Below are 18,837 nucleotides of genomic sequence, written 5' to 3'. Positions count from 1 at the left end.
CTTTGCTCTAGATGAATGGCCCAATAAAGCAACTGTGGGCAGAAAGTCGATCATCAAGGGAATGTCTATTTATAAGGTCAGGCTGCAATAACTCAGGACTCTGCTAAAAGAGGCAACCTGGAGTTCAGAAGTCTTGTGTGGGCAGGGACTTGCAGAACCTTCTCCACATGTGCCACTAAGTCATCTTCCCCAAGCAGCCAACTCTAGACATTCTGGTTAAGGGTATATCTCCACGTTAATAGACAAGAAGAGGCTCTTTTTGCCTCCGGAAAAAGACAGAAGCTGGCAAGAAAGACACCCAAGTCAAGGCCTGAACCTCAACCCAGGTGGGAGGTTCATAACCAAGACAACTTACCACTGTGTTGCACGTGCACCAGCGAGATGACAGCGGTCACACTCTTGGATGTGCTGCACCTCCATCTTCACTGAAGAAACAGAGGCCAGACACTTTGGATGCTGCCCAGCAGGCCACGTCCCCTGAGCCTCGAAGCACCACCTGTAAAAACAAGGAGAGCATTCACTCGAGGTCTGAGGACCCGCACATGGGGAGACACAGAGTCACCCATGATGGAAGCAGTCCCCTCCATCCCAGCAGGGAGTGCAGGTTCAAGGAGGCCAAAACAACAGGGCCCCGCCATCTGTCAAAGTCTTAGCATTGCTGCTGGAAGGCCTTCCCCTAAAGCATGCTTGGCGAATGGGCTGCCAGGAGTTCCATGAGGCTGAAAAGGGCCTCTGGTCTTTCCTTGTTAAGATATGCCTCTCATGGGCCCTAGTACTCAACAACAACAACAAAAAAAAAAACAACCAACAATGACTACCTTCCTCTTTCACAACACTCTTCCACTTCAGGGTCGTGGCTATGGCAGAGTTCACACTGTGTGCATTTTGCCCTGATAAACACCAACCCTCCAATAAAGCTCAGAGCAGAGAGTCAGACTTGAGCACCCCAGCGACTTGGCTGGCTGCCATGGCTGCCTGGGCCCGCCTGCCTCCCTGCCTCCCTGGCTCCAGTCCTTTCCTATAAGCATCTGCCTGGGCCCTGGGACTCTGGCTGTGCCCAGGTGCCACGGGCCCTGGGTACAGGCCATCAAAAGGCAGTTGAGGGGCTGCAGAATCCAGCCGGCCGGCCCTGTGGTCCCCTCAACCCAACCACTGTGGTAACCAACGTGGGCCCAGGTGCCAGATCGAACTGCAGCCCCCGCCTTCCTGCTCAAACACAGGGTCACCTCAGAAGCAAGGCACATCAGCCCCAAATAACCTGCCCCTTAGCCCCCACCCCACCAGCCTGAATATTTCCTGGGGACAGAAGCCCTAGAAGACAACACAACCTCCATTCCAGGCAGCGCATTTCACTCGTCCTCACGTCTTGCACAAGTTGTCTGATGGGTCCAGAAAAATCCGCCTACGTTATGGCCTGCGTGCTGCTATGATGTGAGGAACCCTTCACTTCCCCCACATGACCCATTTCGGAGGGCTGTCCCAGTGACCACGCCCACTTCTCCTGCCAGCCTGGGACTCTGCCTGCAGAAAAAGAACAAGAAAGAACAAGAGTTGGTGATAATGTGAAGAAAAAGAAACCTTGTGTACTGATGGTGGGGATGAAAACTGGTGCAGCCATTATGGAAAACAATGTGGGGGTTCCTCAAAAATTTAAAAATAGAACTGTCATATGTTCCAGTAATTCCATTACTGGGTGTTTACTCAAAGAAAATGAAAACATTTGAAAAGATACGTTTATATTGCAGCACTATTTACAGTAGGCAAGATATGGAAGAGCCCGTCAATAGATGAGTGGATAAAAATGACGTGGTGTATATAAAGATATATATATATATATATATATCTAAGAGACTAGTACTTGGCCAGAGAAAAGAAAGAAATCTTAGCATTTGCAACAACATGGATAAATCTAGAGGGTATAATACTAAATGAAATAGGACAAAGAAAGAAAAATATCCTATGATTTCAATCATATGTGAAATTTAAGAAACAAAACAAAGCATAAAAGAGACCCCAAAAAAGAGACTCACAAATATAGAAAACAAACTGGTAGATTACTAGAGGGAAGGTGGGTGGAAAGAAGGCATGAGACAACGAGGGTATACCATTGAAAAGGAAAAACAAAACTCTAACTGAAGTCTACATTATTGTCTATGTAGAAAAATCTCAAATATCTTGTAAAAAGAAAAAATAATCTATTGGAAGTAATAAGGAAATACCAAAACATCATAGGATACAAGGTCAATATAAAAAACTCAACTATTTTCCTATATCTGAATAAAGAATTGAATTCCAAATTTTCAAATGAAAAAAATACCATTTACAATACACCCCTAAAAAGGGTACTCAAGTATAAAACCTAACACAATACATATATACAGGAAGACAAAACTGATGGAAGAAATCAAAGATCTAAATAAATGGAGAGAGAGCTCGTATTCATCGGAAGCAAGACTCAATATGGTTAAGACGTTAATTCTTTCCAACTTAATCGATAAATTCAATGAAATCCAAATAAAACCTCACAGTTATTTTGCAGATAATGACAAGAAGATTCTGAAGTGTACATAGAAAGGCAAAAGATCTAGAAGAACCAACACACTGGACAGCTGGGTGGCTCAGGTGGTTGAGCATTTGCCTTCAGCTCAGGTCATGATCCCAGAGTCCTGGGATGAAGTCCCGGATTCAGGCTCCTTGCTCAGAGGGGAGCCTGCTTCTCCCTCTCCTCTCTCTGCCTGTGACATCCCCTGTTTGTTCTCTCTCTTTGACAAATAAATAACATCTTTTAAAATAGTTTAAAAAATAGAATAGCCAACACAATGTGGAAGAAAAATGAGAATTCACCTCACCTGGTCTTGAGACTTACTATAAAGCTACTAGCCACCGAGATAGTGTGTTAGTGCTGAGAGAGACACACAGATCAACAGAACAGATTACAGGGACCATGGATAGATCTACCAAAATAAAGTCAAACATTTTTTTGACAAAGGCACAAAGGGAATAAAAGGAGAAAAGATAGTCTTTCAACAAATGGTGCTCGAACAACCGAACACTCATGCAAAAGAAATGAAACTAGACACAGACCTTACACAAGTATTAACTAAAAATGAATCAGAGATCTAAATGTAAAAATACAAGAATTAAGAATACAGGAGAAAAATCTCTAGGACCCTGGTTTGGGTGATGGGTTTTTAGATTCAACAGCAAAAGCATATTCCACGGGGAAAAGCATGCGTTGGATATTATTAAAAATAAAGTCTTCTGCTCTGTGAAAGACATTTTTAAGAAAATGAAAGGATAAGGCACAGACAGGGAGAAAATATTTGGAACACAGATATCTAATAAAGGCTTTGTGTCCAACATCACAAAAGAGCTCTTAAAGCTTCAATAATAATAAAACAAATGACCAAATGAAAAATATGCAAAAGATTTGAACAAACTCTTCACCAAAGATATAAGGATAGCAAATTAATACACGAACAGATAGATGCTCCACATCACCTCAGTGGGAATATGCAGACAACATGACACAGGTATTGAAATGGTTACATCAAAAATAATTACAGTGCCAATTTCAAGTCCAGAATAAGAACAACAAGATTCTGATTCATAGTTGGTAGGAACAAAAACTGATACGGCAACTTTGTAGAAATAGTTTGCCAATTTCTTGCGAAGCTAAACATACATACATAACCAACACAGCAATTTCACACCCTATGTTTTTGAAAACTTATGTTTTAAAACCTACATGTGAATATTTCTAGCACCTTAATTCAAATGGTCCCAAACTGGGAGAATCAAGCATCCATGGGTTAACCACTCTGAAATCATGTATGCAACTCTGAAATCATGTATGTGTATTCTGGAATTGAACTATCAAATAAATGAAATTCAGATGTTAGCTGGATTCTCACTGTTAGTGCAGGAGATTACAGACAAGCAAGGAGAGAAGGTTAGAAGGTTCCATCTGGTAATGCTTACAACAGGAGACAAGTGTGAATACTTAGCTTACTATAGATACAGATGGTTACACACTAAAATATTTATAGACATGTGTATATACATGAGTGAGTATACACATATTCCCTGTTCAGTTAGCTGAGAGGGTCTTTGAGCAATGACTTAACAGTCACAACAGAAACACCTAGTCCCCCAATCTTGGTTTCTCATACTATGCTCAAATGAAAAGAACCAGAACTACTTAGGGGGAAAAAATGGCTAATTCTAGGGCAGGAAAGACATAAGATGCACCTGGAAAATCTACTGCCACAGAGTAAGGTAGAAATATTCAAGCAATAACAGGGTATGTCAGGAGCACCTGGGTGGCTCAGTGGGTTAAAGCCTCTGCCTTCGGCTCAGGTCATGATACCAGGGTCCTAGGATCGAGATCCACATCGGGCTCTCTGCTCAGTGGGGAGCCTGCTTCCTCCTCTCTCTGCCTGACTCTCTACCTACTTGTGATCTCTGTCTGTTAAATAAATAAAATCTTAAAAAAAAAAAACAGGGTATGTCAATAGACACAAGAACCGAGAGAAGGTGCTTTTTAAAAAATTTACTTACTTGTTTTTGAGAAAGTAGGAAAAGGAGAGAAAGCATAAGCAGCAGGGAGGAGCACGGGGAGAGAGAGAGAATATTTATTTATTTATTTATTTGACAGAGCCACCGAGCCACCCAGGCACCCTGAGTGAGAGAATTTCAAGCAGGTCCCACACTCAGCAAAGAGCCCAAGGTGGGGCTGGATCCCAGGACCCTGAGATCATGACCTGAGCTAAAATCAAGAGTCGGACACTCTACCAACTCAGTCACCCAGGTGCCACTAGAAGATCCTTTTACTAACCAACCTGGAACAACTTGAGCAACCAAAGGAACAAGGTATCATTGTACTAGAACCAAAATATAAAATAACTAGCCATGAATTCATGCTGATATAAATGGATTAGTAAATAGGAGAGAAAAGAAAAATCTGCTATGCAGAATTCCTGATAATTTATGTACATAATTGTATAGCTACTCCATCAGGAAGGAGGTATATTGTAAGTGGTAAAGTGTAATTGCCCACTTCCTTCCAAGGAGTACAGTATGAGGACAGAGAAAACAAAGTAATAAGTCATGTCCAGAGCACTAACCCTTGGTATGGTAAGACCAAAGGACATTTCATCTGTGTGGTCTTCCTCCAAGAAACCCATAACCTCAGTCTAATCATGAAAACAACAGCAGACAATTCCTAATTGAGGGACATTCTACAAAACACCTAACTGTACTCCTCAAAACTGCCCAGGTTATCAAAAACAAGGGAAGTCTGAGAAATTGTCACAGCCAAGGGGAGCATAAAGAAACGACAATGTGAAAGGTGGCATTCTGAAACAGAATACCTGCATGGGGGAGAAAACACCAGGGTCAACTATCAAAAGACAAATCACATCCCATAAAATAATAGTTTACAACCCATATAATGGACAAGCACTAGTATCCCTAATATATAAAGAGCTAGACACTGAAGAAGAAGAAAAACAAAAAAAGCCACAAACCTAAGAGCAAAATGGGCAAAAGATATGAACAGAGGGTTCACATAAACGTAAATACACCTTTCAGATACATGAAGAAATACTTAACCTCACTCATAGATAAGAAGCTTGCAGAGATAAACTTCATAAAATACCATGTTTCTCTTTCCACTGCCAAAATTCCAGAAGTTGAACCACATGTTCTATGGGAGAAGCTGTGGACAAACAAGCACGGATGTGGTGTCCATGGGAGTGACAGAAAATGGTACCACAATCCTGAATGATCGAGTTATCAATTCGATGCACCCGTTGACCTGGCAGCGCACTTCTAGGAATTTATCGGATAGAAATAACCTATATGTACAAGGCCATTCACTAGAACATGGTTTGTAATAGCAAAAGGTTTGAAATAGTGCATAACTAATAATAACCAGTAAACTAACTATGGAATGTCCAATCTTGAATTACTGTGCAGCTATAACAAAGAAACAATCCATGTTCTGTTTAGATACAGATGTCTGGCACAGGCTTTTAAGAAGTGACAAAAAAGCAAAGAAAGAACAGAAAATCGTGTATAGACTCCTTACTCAAAGTGTGGCTCCCTGAGCAGCAGAGTCCGCTTCACCTGGGAGCTTTTTAGAAATGCAAAACTCAGGGCCCCCACCAGATCCACTAAATCAACATCTGCATTTTAACAGGATGCCAGTGGTATACAGCTGCATCTAAGTTCGGAAAGCCCTAAAGATTATGGATTCCCTTCAAAATAAAAGTAGGGGGCATACAAGAGTATCTTTTACCTGAAAAAAGCAGCACTGGTAGGACAAACAAGACAAACAGAGATCTACAGCAGGAAGACCATAACTCCAGTTTGTCTGGGACTGTCCCAATATAGCCAAATGTCCCATCATAACTTTACGGAACCTCTTTCATTCTCGCTGGAAGTGTCTCAGTTGAGATGAAAAATGTCACCCTTCCTAGAGGGAACATCACTTAACCTTTAACCATGTTATTACTAATTCAAAAGTATTTTATTAAAAAGACAGAGAGAGAGAGAGAAGACCAGTCAGGAAAAAACACAGACTGAAGAAAAGCAGTGAGCCAAGGATGGTTGGGCAACAAACCCAAAGAGAGGCAACGTCTGGGGCAAAAGGGAAAGACAACTTTGTGAGGAACAGTAAGGAGATGTATCAGAGTTAAGAAAGGAAAGCTAGCAGGCAGGTGTAAGAAACAACAAAGACTGAGGGTTATGCTGCAGGTTATGTCAAGTAAGACAAATCCAAAAACTGGATTTGACTACAATTTGGTAGCCTTTTCCAGAGCTGACTCAGCTGAATGGCAAAGAAGCAAGAATGCATTCATGAAGTTGAAATATGAATGAAAAATGCAGAAACCAAAGCCAGAACAGTTGGCTATTCAAGCTAGAGATGTGAACAAGCGGACACAAACACTTAGGGAGAGTCATCTGGAGGACGCGTGGTCCCTCCATTCCACCAGATCTTCAAAGTCCTATTCCTGGATCAAGCAGGACCATGAGAGAGCTATCCACTCAGACCTCATAGTTCGGTCCCCTGAAAAGCATCCATACACTTCTAGCACAATGCTGTGTCTATCAGAAATGATTATAGGCAATTTCAGTGTTGTTATTAGAAAAATCAAAGGAAGTTTTACAACTTGCACAACTCTGTGAAATTCAGAGTCCTGCTTCTCATTCTACTAACTGTTTTTTGAATTTGCTTGATATACTTCTCTTCAAATAATTCTTGCCTATTTCTATCTTTTCGGGTTTTTTTTTTAAGATTTTATTTATTTATTTGACAGACAGAGGTCTCAAGTAGGCAGAGAGGCAGGCACAGAGAGAGAGGGAAGCAGGCTCCCTGCTGAGCAGAGAGTCCGATCTGGGGCTCGATCCCAGGATCCTGGATCATCACCTGAGCCAAAGGCAGGGGCTGTAACCCACTGAACCACCCAGGAGCCCCTATATATATATATATTTTTTTTTGTTTGTTTGTTTTTAAAATATGAATCCTTTCAAATTTTAAAATACTCATTTTAAAACAAAGTGGAAATAAACAAAAAGCTCACCTGGGATCTGTTCATTTTCTGCTCTTAGTGGAGGAGGGACAGCTGAGGAAGAAGGAAGGAAGAAGGAAATTAGAAGAGACTTGGCCTGCCTTGCAGTTCCTGGATTTACCTGCCTACACAGCTCCACATACAAGATACTTACATGTCCATGTGTGGCTCTGATAGATGTTGGGCTTACACATGATACTTTTCACTGAGTGAATGTAAACATTTGTTTCTTATTGACTTATTACCAATTTAGGTTCTGTGACAGAGAAAAATTAAAAACATGAAAAGATGAGTTGAACATTTAACAGTAACCTAAAGGAGGAAACACTATGGCTTTTTCAGAACTGATGTGGGAAAAATTAAAAATTAAAAATCTCAAGCCACGCTGTTCATCTGTTTTCCTGTGAACACTATTAATCCCCTGAGGTTAGAAAATCCAAGCAACCTCTGGAAAAAAGAGATGCGAGTGTTTAAGGCAAGATAAAAAATAAATGTTTAATATTTGTTTCTTACAACTTTCAAAAGGTCTTTTAATAAGAAACTATCTTTGATTTAATTAATAGTGACAAAATGAGCCATGGCCTGGGAATTTGCAGACCTGACTTTTAACCATGGTTCTGCCACCAACAAACTGCATGATCTTGGTCAGTCACCTTCTCAGGCTCACGTTGTTTTTTTTTTTTTCTTTTTTTTCTTTTTTTTCATTTTCAAATAAGACCAAAACAGATAACCTTGTGCCTGTACTACCATCCTATAGGTCTATAAGGCCAGGAGAGCAGGAACCTCTGCATCTTTCTAGATGCCATCAACAATGGCAAATGGGGAATGGAAAATATGGGGAGGAGCGGGTGTTCAGGGAGGGGTAATGACAGAATTTCCTTCCCTATGGCTGGTGAGCCTTTCATCCTGACCATGCCCTCACAGACTCTCCAAAGAAGTGACATTTCCTGTGTAGCCTGGGTGCCCACCCCTCTCAGCTCCAGCTCACCTCGCTCTTCTCAAATTTGTCCCAGAACTTCCACCATCACACAGCCTTCGATGCCTTCAGGATACTGTCATGCTTATACATAACAAATAACAAATGAATACATAATAAATAATAACTGAGGGCCTGGGGAATGTCAGAGCCAGGAAAGGGCCTTGGTGCCTAGCTAGTACAGCCTCTCCCCTCTTCCCCTGCACAAAGGAGTTAACTGAGCAATGAAGGCCCTAGAGAATTGTCAAAGCTCCAGCCGCACGTTATTACATACACAACAAATACAAAAGCAGCTAACAAAATGTGAGTTTCAGAATAATCACATTGACTATTCAGGGCTCAGAAAATGCTTCCTGGGACCTTTTGACTTGGAGGGCTCAGGCACAGTCAAACGTGCCATGCTTTAACGTGCTTCCGAAGGAATGTTGGTCCCATTTCGGTATGTCCTAGATGTCAAGCATTGCCATCCCTGAGGCCCAAGTTTTCCCGGAGGTGCACAATGGTGCTTGGGGCCCCAGTTCCTTGGGCGTGGTTCTGGGTGCTCCCGAGTTGGAGTTCAGATGAGGGACAGCTTCTCATCGCTACACCTCTTGCTGCTGCCAAACACACAGGCTGAGCGGGGCCCGTTTTGTGGGGCCGCTGCCAGTGTTGAGCCCAGCATTGGTCACGGTCCTGTGTGTGGAAGCGACGGGGGCAGTTCTGGGGCAGCACCCTCGGGTAACCCAGCAGGGGTAGGGTTGCTGCCCCTCGAGTCGATTCCAGGGTGCTTTCCAAGGACATGTGCCCTGAGTTGGCTATCTCTGGAAAGGAGTGTTCTTTTGAAGAGGAAAAGTTGGTTTTAAGAACCCACATTTGTGCACGTTCCCGTCTAATTTGGGTGGCCTTTCCAAATGTGTTGCTTAAATAAGCTAGACAACTTGAGGTCACCCTCAGAAACATGGCCACAATCGCTCGTGGGTGGGCAGTCCCCTTGCTCCTTATTCTGCAGGCATAACAACGGGAACCCAAGGGCTCAGGGTTCATTCAGCAACTGGACCATGCGATTGATTCCTCCACGACTGTGGAACTCAACGAGCACCTTGACCAGCTGGATGGGGCTGGGATGAGGAACTCTTTCCCTCATGCCAGAGAACACACACTACTCCACAGGGTTCTCTGGAGACTTATGGGGACAATGAAGGACCTCGGTCTCTACCTGGAGTGCAGGGTGCACTTGGGGTGCCCTTATCTCCTGGACAAGTTTTCTCCCACTCACCGGCGACTCCTACTAATGAGGATCTTCCGGCAGGACCTCCAGGCAAAAGGGCTTCTAGCAATGGTTTCTTCCCTCCCAGTCCTACTGATCCAAGAAGCCACCCCTATTCAGGTACACTGGCAAAACAAAGGCTTTAGCTAAGCATCCAACTGCCCTCATGGGAAAAGGAAACTCCCAATTCATGCAGGGATAGCCCCTGACTCTAAAGGACCTGGCATCAGCTCCAGAGTGTCCCAGAGAACAAAGGCCACCAAACCATGACAGCAGGCCCATGATATTACCAAGTACCACCTTACACTTCCAGATATGCCTGAACTAACACCCGAAACCAGCCCAACTGGAAACCCAGCGATCCTTAGGCCTGGACCCGACTGCTCTACGCCCATGGCTCCTAACTCTGGAAAGGTTCTGAAGTCCACCACACTGCAGATGGCCCTACAAAAATGCGGAGGACAGGTGCTTTAGCAACGGCAACAGTTTCAAGGAAAGGTGGTAAGAAGAACCAGGAGTGCTAACATCAGTCAAACTCGGACTGCTGAGACCAAAGCCTGTCAGCAAACATGTCTGCCTGAAAGCAGAGATCCTAGTGCCCACCTGTTGGTTCTCATTGGCAACAAATCATGCAAGCATTTATCCGGACTCCGACAGGCCTTCCTCGTCCTCGTCCGCCCTGAAGCAATTGACAGAAAAGGCTCTTCTTCCCAAGCCAGAACCCGCCAACCCGATATGGGCCTGAAATGCTTGCACTTTCACAGAATGGCCCTCCCAACCCAAGGAGCCCTTGAAAGCCTGACTGCGGTTCAAGGGGACGGGATTCGATAAGGGCCCCTAGCTGGGATGCAATGGCCATGAAGCTCTAACCTGGGCCCATGGCTTCCCCAAGCTCCAGAGGCCAGCAGACATTTGGCCTGGGCCAAATGCACGGGCGCATCATGAAAACCATCACCGACCCAGCTGACCTTCCCCATTTTAAGCAACGGTGCACAGGTGCTCTGTTCCACTAACATGGCCACCTAGCATCCATCATTTCCCCTCCTTGGGAATGGAGGATGTCGTGGGGCATGGGAAAGTCCTTACTGAGTACACAGTCAAGGCCCACCGTGTCACCCCAAACAGGATTTCTCGGTGAAATATGGGAATGATCCCAACGCATAAAGCAGTTCTACAGAACACAAAGGCTTCAGAGGTGGCTAACTGCTGCACATGGTGGAGCCTGTGCCCATCGAAAGACACAATGCTGTGCATACATTCCCCATGATCTCAAAGAGAACTCTGGGTTCCTAGCAGACACCACTGCTCAAATCCCCACTTCCAAGTATTCCTCTCCTTAAGGACTGGCTCAACTCCTGGACTGGGGTAGGGTTCTCACCCACTATCAGAGGACTCTTCATGGGGATTCTCCGTCTCTTCCTTCTTCTAACCCCGATGTGTTGTTTCCCACCCGCTGCCCCATCTCTGCAGGTGGTGCCAGGAACCCTTCACTGCAGTAACTTCCAGAGGACAGATGGTCCTTTCTGCTCAGGAAGATCCAGTCACAAGTTTTCCCCTGTACTCAGCGGCCTCTTCCTTTTACGACTCTGAAAGCAGAGGCCTCCCCCAGCTGGGTCTTCCCCACCTGACCAGCAACGACCCATATGGAGGGACAGCTCTATGCCCCTATTCAGCAGCAAGAAGTTACAGAAGATGACACTGTCTTCCTTCAACAACCTTAACCACGCAAGGCTCTGCACTGGTCAGGGGCACATGAGGAGGGAGGAGAAAGCTAGCTGAGCACCAAGCAGGAGCTGGCACACCACACCGCCCCCCAACCTGTGATACGGGGGACATCCCTCAGGTGCTCTGACTGCCCTGAAGCTGAGGAAAGGAAAAAACAGATTCTCCACAGATGGAGATCAAAACGCAGCAAGACTGGAGTCTCCCTCATTTTGTAAAAGTCCTCATGATTCTACAGGAAGAGGCTCGTTTAATGAGAGGCTAGCGACCTGCCAGAGGCCCGGATCTCAGTTTCCTGAAGCCCTGATCTCTGTTTCCTGAAGCCCTGACATCTCCCTCCCCTCCATGACACTGAGGGAGGCTGAGGCCGAAGGAAATGTCCATAGGAGAGTTTCTTTTCAAACCTGCAGTCCCTTGAGAAGGACCTGTGAGACGAGGAAGTTAACATTACTCCAGGAAGCTCCCCAGCATCTTTCAATTCATGCCTTCCTAGCAGGAAAACCCACCTTCCCTTAACAATAGCAAAGCCTCCCGTGTCCTGGGTGTCCTCTGTCCTCCTGCCAGTTCTTGCAAAACCTCCCTTTTGCTTGACCTCCCCCAATGCCGTCCCAGAGAGTCAGCCTCCTGTCACGACCCCAGCAAGCAGCCCTTTCTACCCAAGGGTCGTATCCCTGTGCTTTAATAAAATCACCTCCTGCCAGCAAAGCTATCTCAAGTGCACCCTCGATGTATGTTCAAGAAAACCTTAACCTATCGATGTATGTATATCGTGCAAGGATGAATGGCCACAAGATTCAACAAACACATGGTTTGTGATCTACCTCTCATGTGTCCTTAATTCTACTAATATTGTCCTTACAAAGTACAAAGGATTTACAAATTAATTACATGGTTAGAAATATTTCTATTTACTTCACTTATTGTAGAACGACAGAGCTAGAGAGGGTACAAAACAGTCGGGGTCGGGCAGCGAGGAAAAAGTAGAAGGGTGCCCAATACAGGGCTTGATATCCAGCATTCAGGGATCCTACCTCAGCCAAGGGAAGATGCTTACTCAACTGTGCCACCAGGGGGATGTCAAATTAATTTCATCTTTTACAAAGAAGCTCTTCTGGAAGACCTGTTGGGATCAGGGCAGGAAAACCTCGACAGTTCAGCATCAGGCAGTGAGGGCTTGCTCCCCGACTATGAGAACATGGGAGCCAAGGGCTTTTCTCCACCACCAAGAACAGCTATGTATCTCTGGGCCTGAGAGGGTGTATGACCACTGCAGACATGGAAATACTCCCTGATTCGGTAGATTTTAGAACAGAAGGGGGTTCTTACGGTCCCTTCCATAAACACAAAGACTATCCAGGATTGTCCAAGTTCTTTCAGTTAAGGGACCAACTTTTGGCTTTGGCTCAGGTAATGACATCAGGATTATGGGATTGAGCCCGTGTCAGGCTATGGAAGGCATGTGGAGCCTGCTGAAGTGTCTCGCTCATCCTCTGCAACTCCCACTCCGCCCACAAAAAGAAACATATAGATAGAGATAGAGAGAGAGAGAGAGAGAGAATGTGTGCGGAAGTCCACTCAGACATCCATTTGTAAAGATGCCCAGGATTCTTTGCTCTAGATGTATGGCCCAATGAAGCAAGTGTGGGCAGATAGTTGATCGTCGAGAGAATGTCTATTCAAGGTCAGGTTGCAATAACTCAGGATTCTGCTACCAGAGGCAACCTGGAGCTCAGAAGTATTTTGTGGGGCAGGGACTTGCAGAACCTTCTCCACATGTGCAACTAAGTCATCTTCCACAAGCAGCCAACTCTAAACATTCTGGTTCAGGGTACCTCTCCAAGTTAATTGACAAGGGGTATTTTTCCCTCCAGAAGAGAGACAGAAGCTGGCAAAAAAGATACCCCAGTCAAGGCCTAAACCTCAACCCTGGCAGGAGGTTCAGAACCATGACAACTTACAACTGTGATATACATCCACCAGGGAGATGACAGAGGTCACATTCCTGTATATTTTGCACTTGAATCTGCACTGAAGAGACAGAGGCCAGACGCGTTGGATGCTGCCAACGAGGTCCAGTCACCTTAGTTTCGAAGCACCACCTGTAAAAACAGGGAGAGCTTTTAGTTGAGGTCTCAGGAACTGCACTTGGGAAGACACAATGTCACACAAAACTGAAAGCATGCCCCTCCCTTCCAGCAGAGAGCACAAACTCAAAGAGGCCAAAAACCACAGAATCCCGAAATTTAAAGATTTAGCATTGCTGCTGGCAGACCTTCAAATGATACATGCACGGTCAGCTGGCTACTGGGAGTTCCACGATATCTTTGCCAGACCCAAGCAGGAGGATGTGGGCCAGGAAATGGCCCAGAGGTCAATCACCATGTGCAACTAGTGACAGGAGTCTAAATAAAGTTTCTGCTGCTCCCATAAACCGAACAGAAGATCTGCATAAACCCTATTTCAACTGCATTTTGCATGACCGTCCTAGGGTTGCTTACTTCTCCTTGAATCTTCATTCACCTTTGACATGCATTCTCATTCCTCTACCCTGTAACTTCAATGACACGGAACTCCCATTGGAGATATGCATATACTCTACCTTCTCAATGTCTTTTCTACTCTATGTGAGTGACTCTGTTAGTCTTGCTTTCTTTCTTTCCTCACAACTCTATTTGGCTGAAATGAGCCTCTGGTCTTCCTTTCTAAGACATGCCTCTCATGGACCCTGGAACTCAAAAAAAGAAATAAGAAACCAACAACTAATCACCACCCAATATGAATATAACCTATACCTTGGAGATCGAAGTTGCTTCACTCCTAACCAGAGACTATGCTACTGACCTAAAGGACAAGCCCTCCAACAACCAGCTTCTAGAGGATTCTGGGATGATTTTGGGTATAGTTCTGATAGGATTTTCCCAATCTGAAAACACTGCCACCCTACAAAGAGGTCCCCAAACCTGATTATCAACTAAACAGATTCAGAGCTTCATGGGACCCATTGTGAGGCACATAAACGCCTGGCGGTGGTGGCAGCGGGTGCCAGTCCACATGGGTGATGGCTTTCAGTTTAACAGATTTGGGACGGTTTCTTAGATGCAAGGAGGCAGCCGCAAGCACACTTGGTTTCTTAGCATCTATTCTAAGCCTGGCAGGCATAGTGACGGACTGTTCCATACAGATTTTGAAACCCTGCTGTGCTGGAACTTCTCATGAGGAATCTCTAGAGTGAACTTTCAGTAGTGTGTCCAGGCCAAAGCGAAGCGCAATACTCCCATTAGACTTGACTGCAATACCTGTCGACTTGGGTGGATTCGTCTTCTTGAGGTCCCCCAAATATCCTGAGGTTCTTATACCTGCCAACAGGTAACATTCCCTACTCATCTGGCAAGGCTCCTGAGCACTGTGTCATCGAGGTGTGAAGCCGCTATTGACAAGGGGCTCCACAAAGTCACCCTTAATTCCTGAAAATTGTCTGGTCATTATCTGAGTCTATACACATTACTGTCAAATTGGACATTTCACTCAATCCCTTGGTAAAATAACCAATGTTTCTAGCGGTGTCCTGTTACAGGAAAAAGGCACTTGTGCTGAACTTGTGCTAATAATCCTAAGTACCTTGGAAGAAAGAATTCTCCCTGAGAATTTCTGAATGATGGAGGGTTCAGGAAGGGAGAGAAGTTAAATTTTCCCATTTGTTCACACAGAAATACTTCATCACATTTCTGTAGATCATGGATATTTTCAGATAAAGTTTCTCTAAATCTGGAAGAAGAAACACTAAAGAACCAGCAACATTTCAAACAAGAGTCACAAAGGTAGGCTCATGTTCCTCAACTCTCTCAGTTCCCCTTTACTAATTCTTGATTGGCTTGAATGCAGCTATTCCATGAGTTCTGCAAACCTGTACCCAGTTGAGTTTGAGAATTTTCACGATCAGACACTAAGACCCCACAAGACACATCACCGTGTATAGTCACAGGCATTTAATGGAAAAGTAGGGATAAAAGGCCTGTGGACACACACTTAATGAGATATATTTTCACCTAACATAGAAGGCAAGACATCAACATGGAAGCAGAGAGGCCGCAAGACCTGCATCCTTGTTGCCAGGGCATGGCGTGTCCATGAGTTTCTGTATCTCCAAGCCAAATACGCTCATGTCTTCTGAGCTAAGGTTTCTGCTTCTAGAATTTTCTCCCAAGGAGAAAATCAGAGAGGTTGTAAAGGATTTGCAACAGCGTTTACGGAGGCTTCCTGGATAATGGCGAAGCCCTGCAGCTCACCGCCTTGCCCAAGGCCCACAAACCTGTTCAGTGCCCCCTTTGCATCCACCATGGTCAGGCAGGTCTAGCCCCTTCTCCCCCTGTTGCACAGCACACCCTCTCCTGGTGTCCACCAGGTCGCTCAGCCTCTGTGTTCCATGTCCTCAATGGATCTCTTTGGAAGAAGGTAACCCGCATAGTGGTGGAAAGAGCAAATATACTCCTTCCCACCCTTTCTCCCTCCTTGCACCTAACCAAGGTTTCTGCAGAGACATGCAGATGGGGTTCTTCTTTTGTGGCGCCTCCAAGAATCCCCTTGCACAAAACCTGAGCCTTAGCACATAGCAGGCTATTTTGGTCTCTACCCCCACCGCCCACCTCAGCCACGGGGCAGCATTCCACCTGCCAGCCACCTCAGAAAGAACTCCCGCACCCTAGTTAGCTGCTCTCTGTCCAACGCCCAGGTGCTGACCTAGACATTTGAAACTCCTTTCAAATGAGGAGGAGGAGGAGGAGACACACCCATGGCACCCAGGTGCCTGAGTGCACGCCACATCACACCATCTACTCCAGGGTTGTGGTGATGGCAGACTTCCCACTGTGTGCTTTTTGCCCTGAGACATGCCAACCCTCCAATGCAGCAGAGAGCACAGAGCCAGGCTTCAGCCCCCCAGTGACCTGGCTGGCTGCCGTGGCTGCATGAGCCTGCCTGCCTCCCTCTCTCCCTGGCTCCAGTCCTTTCCTATGAGCATCTTCCTGGGCCCTGGGACTCTGGCTCTGCTCCAGTGCCCCAAGCCCTGGGTGCAGGCTGTCAACAGGCAGTTGAGGAACCACAGACTCTGGCTGCAGGCCCTGTGCTCCCCTCAACCCAACCACCGTGGTAACCAACGTGGGCCCAGGTGCCAGATCAGACTGCAGCCCCCCGCCCTCCTGCTCAAACACAGGGGGCTCTTTGGAAGCAAGGCATGTCAGCCCCAAATACCTGCTCCCTAACCCCCTTCCCACCAGCCGAATAACCCCTAGGGACAGATGTACAGAGAAGCCAACATAATCTACACTCCAGGCACTGCATTTCACTCAGCCTCTCATGGTACGCAGGTGGGTCAGAGAAGGATTCAGCATAACAGCACAAATAACGCTTGAGTAGTGAGCAAATGTGTTTCTCCCAGGGCGGCAACATTTCCAGATAGGCCTGGTTGTCAGTCTACCTGTGCTCCAGTAAAAGCCCTGCTCTGACATTGATGTGCAAGCCACAGACCAAGAGTACCTCTGCAGGTAAATGGGCCCAAATGTATCCTGGATCCTTTCATTTTGTTGTTTTGATTTTGCTCCAAAGTCCAGGGAGATAGCTCTGGGACATGGATGGGGCTCTCCGTTCAAGAGCACAGGTGGTAAATGAGCCATATGTTCCCCTCAACACCACTCCTGGGACAGGCCAAGTCAAGCTACCACCCGTGTGCTACCCTGTGGCCTCAGCAGGGCCAAAGCACAGCCTGCTCCCTGGATGTGGAGAGAACAGGGATGCAGTCTCTGAGCCACACATTCTGAAGCCAGAGCTCTAAGGGAACTATGCATGTGGGCTGGTGGTAGCACAGAAACTGGCAGGTACCACGCTGTCCTGAGAGCCACGCAGGCTCCTGCCGGCCTTAGAGTGGGGGTCCAGTGCCTGCTCTGCATTCCAGATTGCCCCTGCTCTATCCTGACTCAGACCTAAGCTGGAACCCTTGTGGTCCCTCCAAGTTCAGGTGGCATAAAAAGGGCCTATAGTAGTTGGGGTGCCCCTGGGAAGGGAACCCCCTGAGGCAGATCCAGGGATGAGGCTGGATGGCATATCAGGGGCTCACTGAGATGGGAACCCACAGCAGATTGCTGTGGGAACAGGGAGCCCAGTGTCTGTGGAGGGTGTCCACGTCACTGCCTCAACAGCTGTATCCCTGGCAAATGACCGAATCTGTCTGTGCTTCATGTCTTCTGTAGAACTGGATCTCACAGCACTTTTTCCCCCAGAATTTGGTTGAGGATAAACCAAGACAATGAACAATAAGCACTTCACCAGGGCTTGGAACAGAAGCGCCATCCAGGAAGACACATCTCCCTAGGATTGCTTGGTAGGAAACCTGTTTTGGAACCCCTGGCTCAGCTGATCATGTGGTCTTGAACATCAGAGAAAAAGCACCTGGCTTCAGGGAGCCTCCCTCCAACATGGTGACTCAGAGCCACCCTGATCCAGTTACACAACCTCCTCTCCAGGGACATTCCTGCCTATCTGGTAAATATCAGGCTATGTAGATGCACTACCCTGCAAGCCCTGCCCCAGGAAGCCTTGGGCCCAGCTGTCTTCCCACATCACCAGGACAATGGACCTGGGCCTCTGGCCTTACCTCGCTTCTCAGTGGTGATGATAGTGGCCTCTAGGGGCTCCCCCAGCCCTGCCTCATCTTGATCATCAGCCAGAAGATGTATGCTGACTCTGGGTCCAGCTCGGTGGCCATGGATTTCCTCACCATAGCACCCATCTCCACTGTGGTGAACGTGCTGGAGTTGCTGTTGGCCAGGCAGTAGGCAATCTGATACCCTATGGGTGGGACAGGAGGGCCACGGATCAGTGTCATAACCCCGCTCGGACCCCAACTTCCCGCCACCGCCACTCTGCCATGTTTCCACCATGTCCTTCATCCTCTGCCAGCATCTGAGAGGAATGGCACAGGTGCAGTGGCAGATAGAGCCTCTGAGTGCTGGGCCCCCATGACTCTTGTTCCCCTTCATCCATCCCACCACCAAGATATGGAAACAGTTTCATCTCTAGTGATTCAATACTTACATAAAACACCAGTACTCATCATATCAGCCATTTAAAACCTCCCAAAAAACCACGTTCCAGAACCAGATGTCTTTCATGGTAAATTCTACCATTCAGGGAAGGATTCATACCAGTCCTTTGCCCGGTTTTCCAAAAAACAGAAGAGAAAGCTTCTAAACCCACTTGCTGAGGCCAACATTACCCTGATACAAAAATAAACGAGGACACCCCAAGAAAAGAATCTTATAGTCCAA

At 46.2% G+C, this 18,837-nt stretch overlaps 1 long non-coding RNA gene across 1 annotated transcript; it reads right to left on the bottom strand.

Annotated features, from left to right (window-relative positions):
- Positions 1 to 1,460: 1,460 nt before the first annotated feature.
- On the bottom strand, positions 1,461 to 18,337 carry LOC131830342 (uncharacterized). The gene is made up of 3 exons (XR_009353116.1): positions 18,165 to 18,337; positions 13,477 to 13,617; positions 1,461 to 1,521 (listed from the first exon to the last, which is right to left on the bottom strand). It is a non-coding gene; the product is annotated as an uncharacterized LOC131830342 (long non-coding RNA).
- Between the last annotated feature and the right edge of the window lie 500 nt (positions 18,338 to 18,837).

The sequence above is a fragment of the Mustela lutreola genome, chromosome 4, assembly GCF_030435805.1.
Source record: "Mustela lutreola isolate mMusLut2 chromosome 4, mMusLut2.pri, whole genome shotgun sequence".
Taxonomy (NCBI): Eukaryota; Metazoa; Chordata; class Mammalia; order Carnivora; family Mustelidae; genus Mustela; species Mustela lutreola.
Note: the sequence above shows the minus strand (reverse complement) of the source record. Positions and strands in the feature narration are given on the sequence as shown.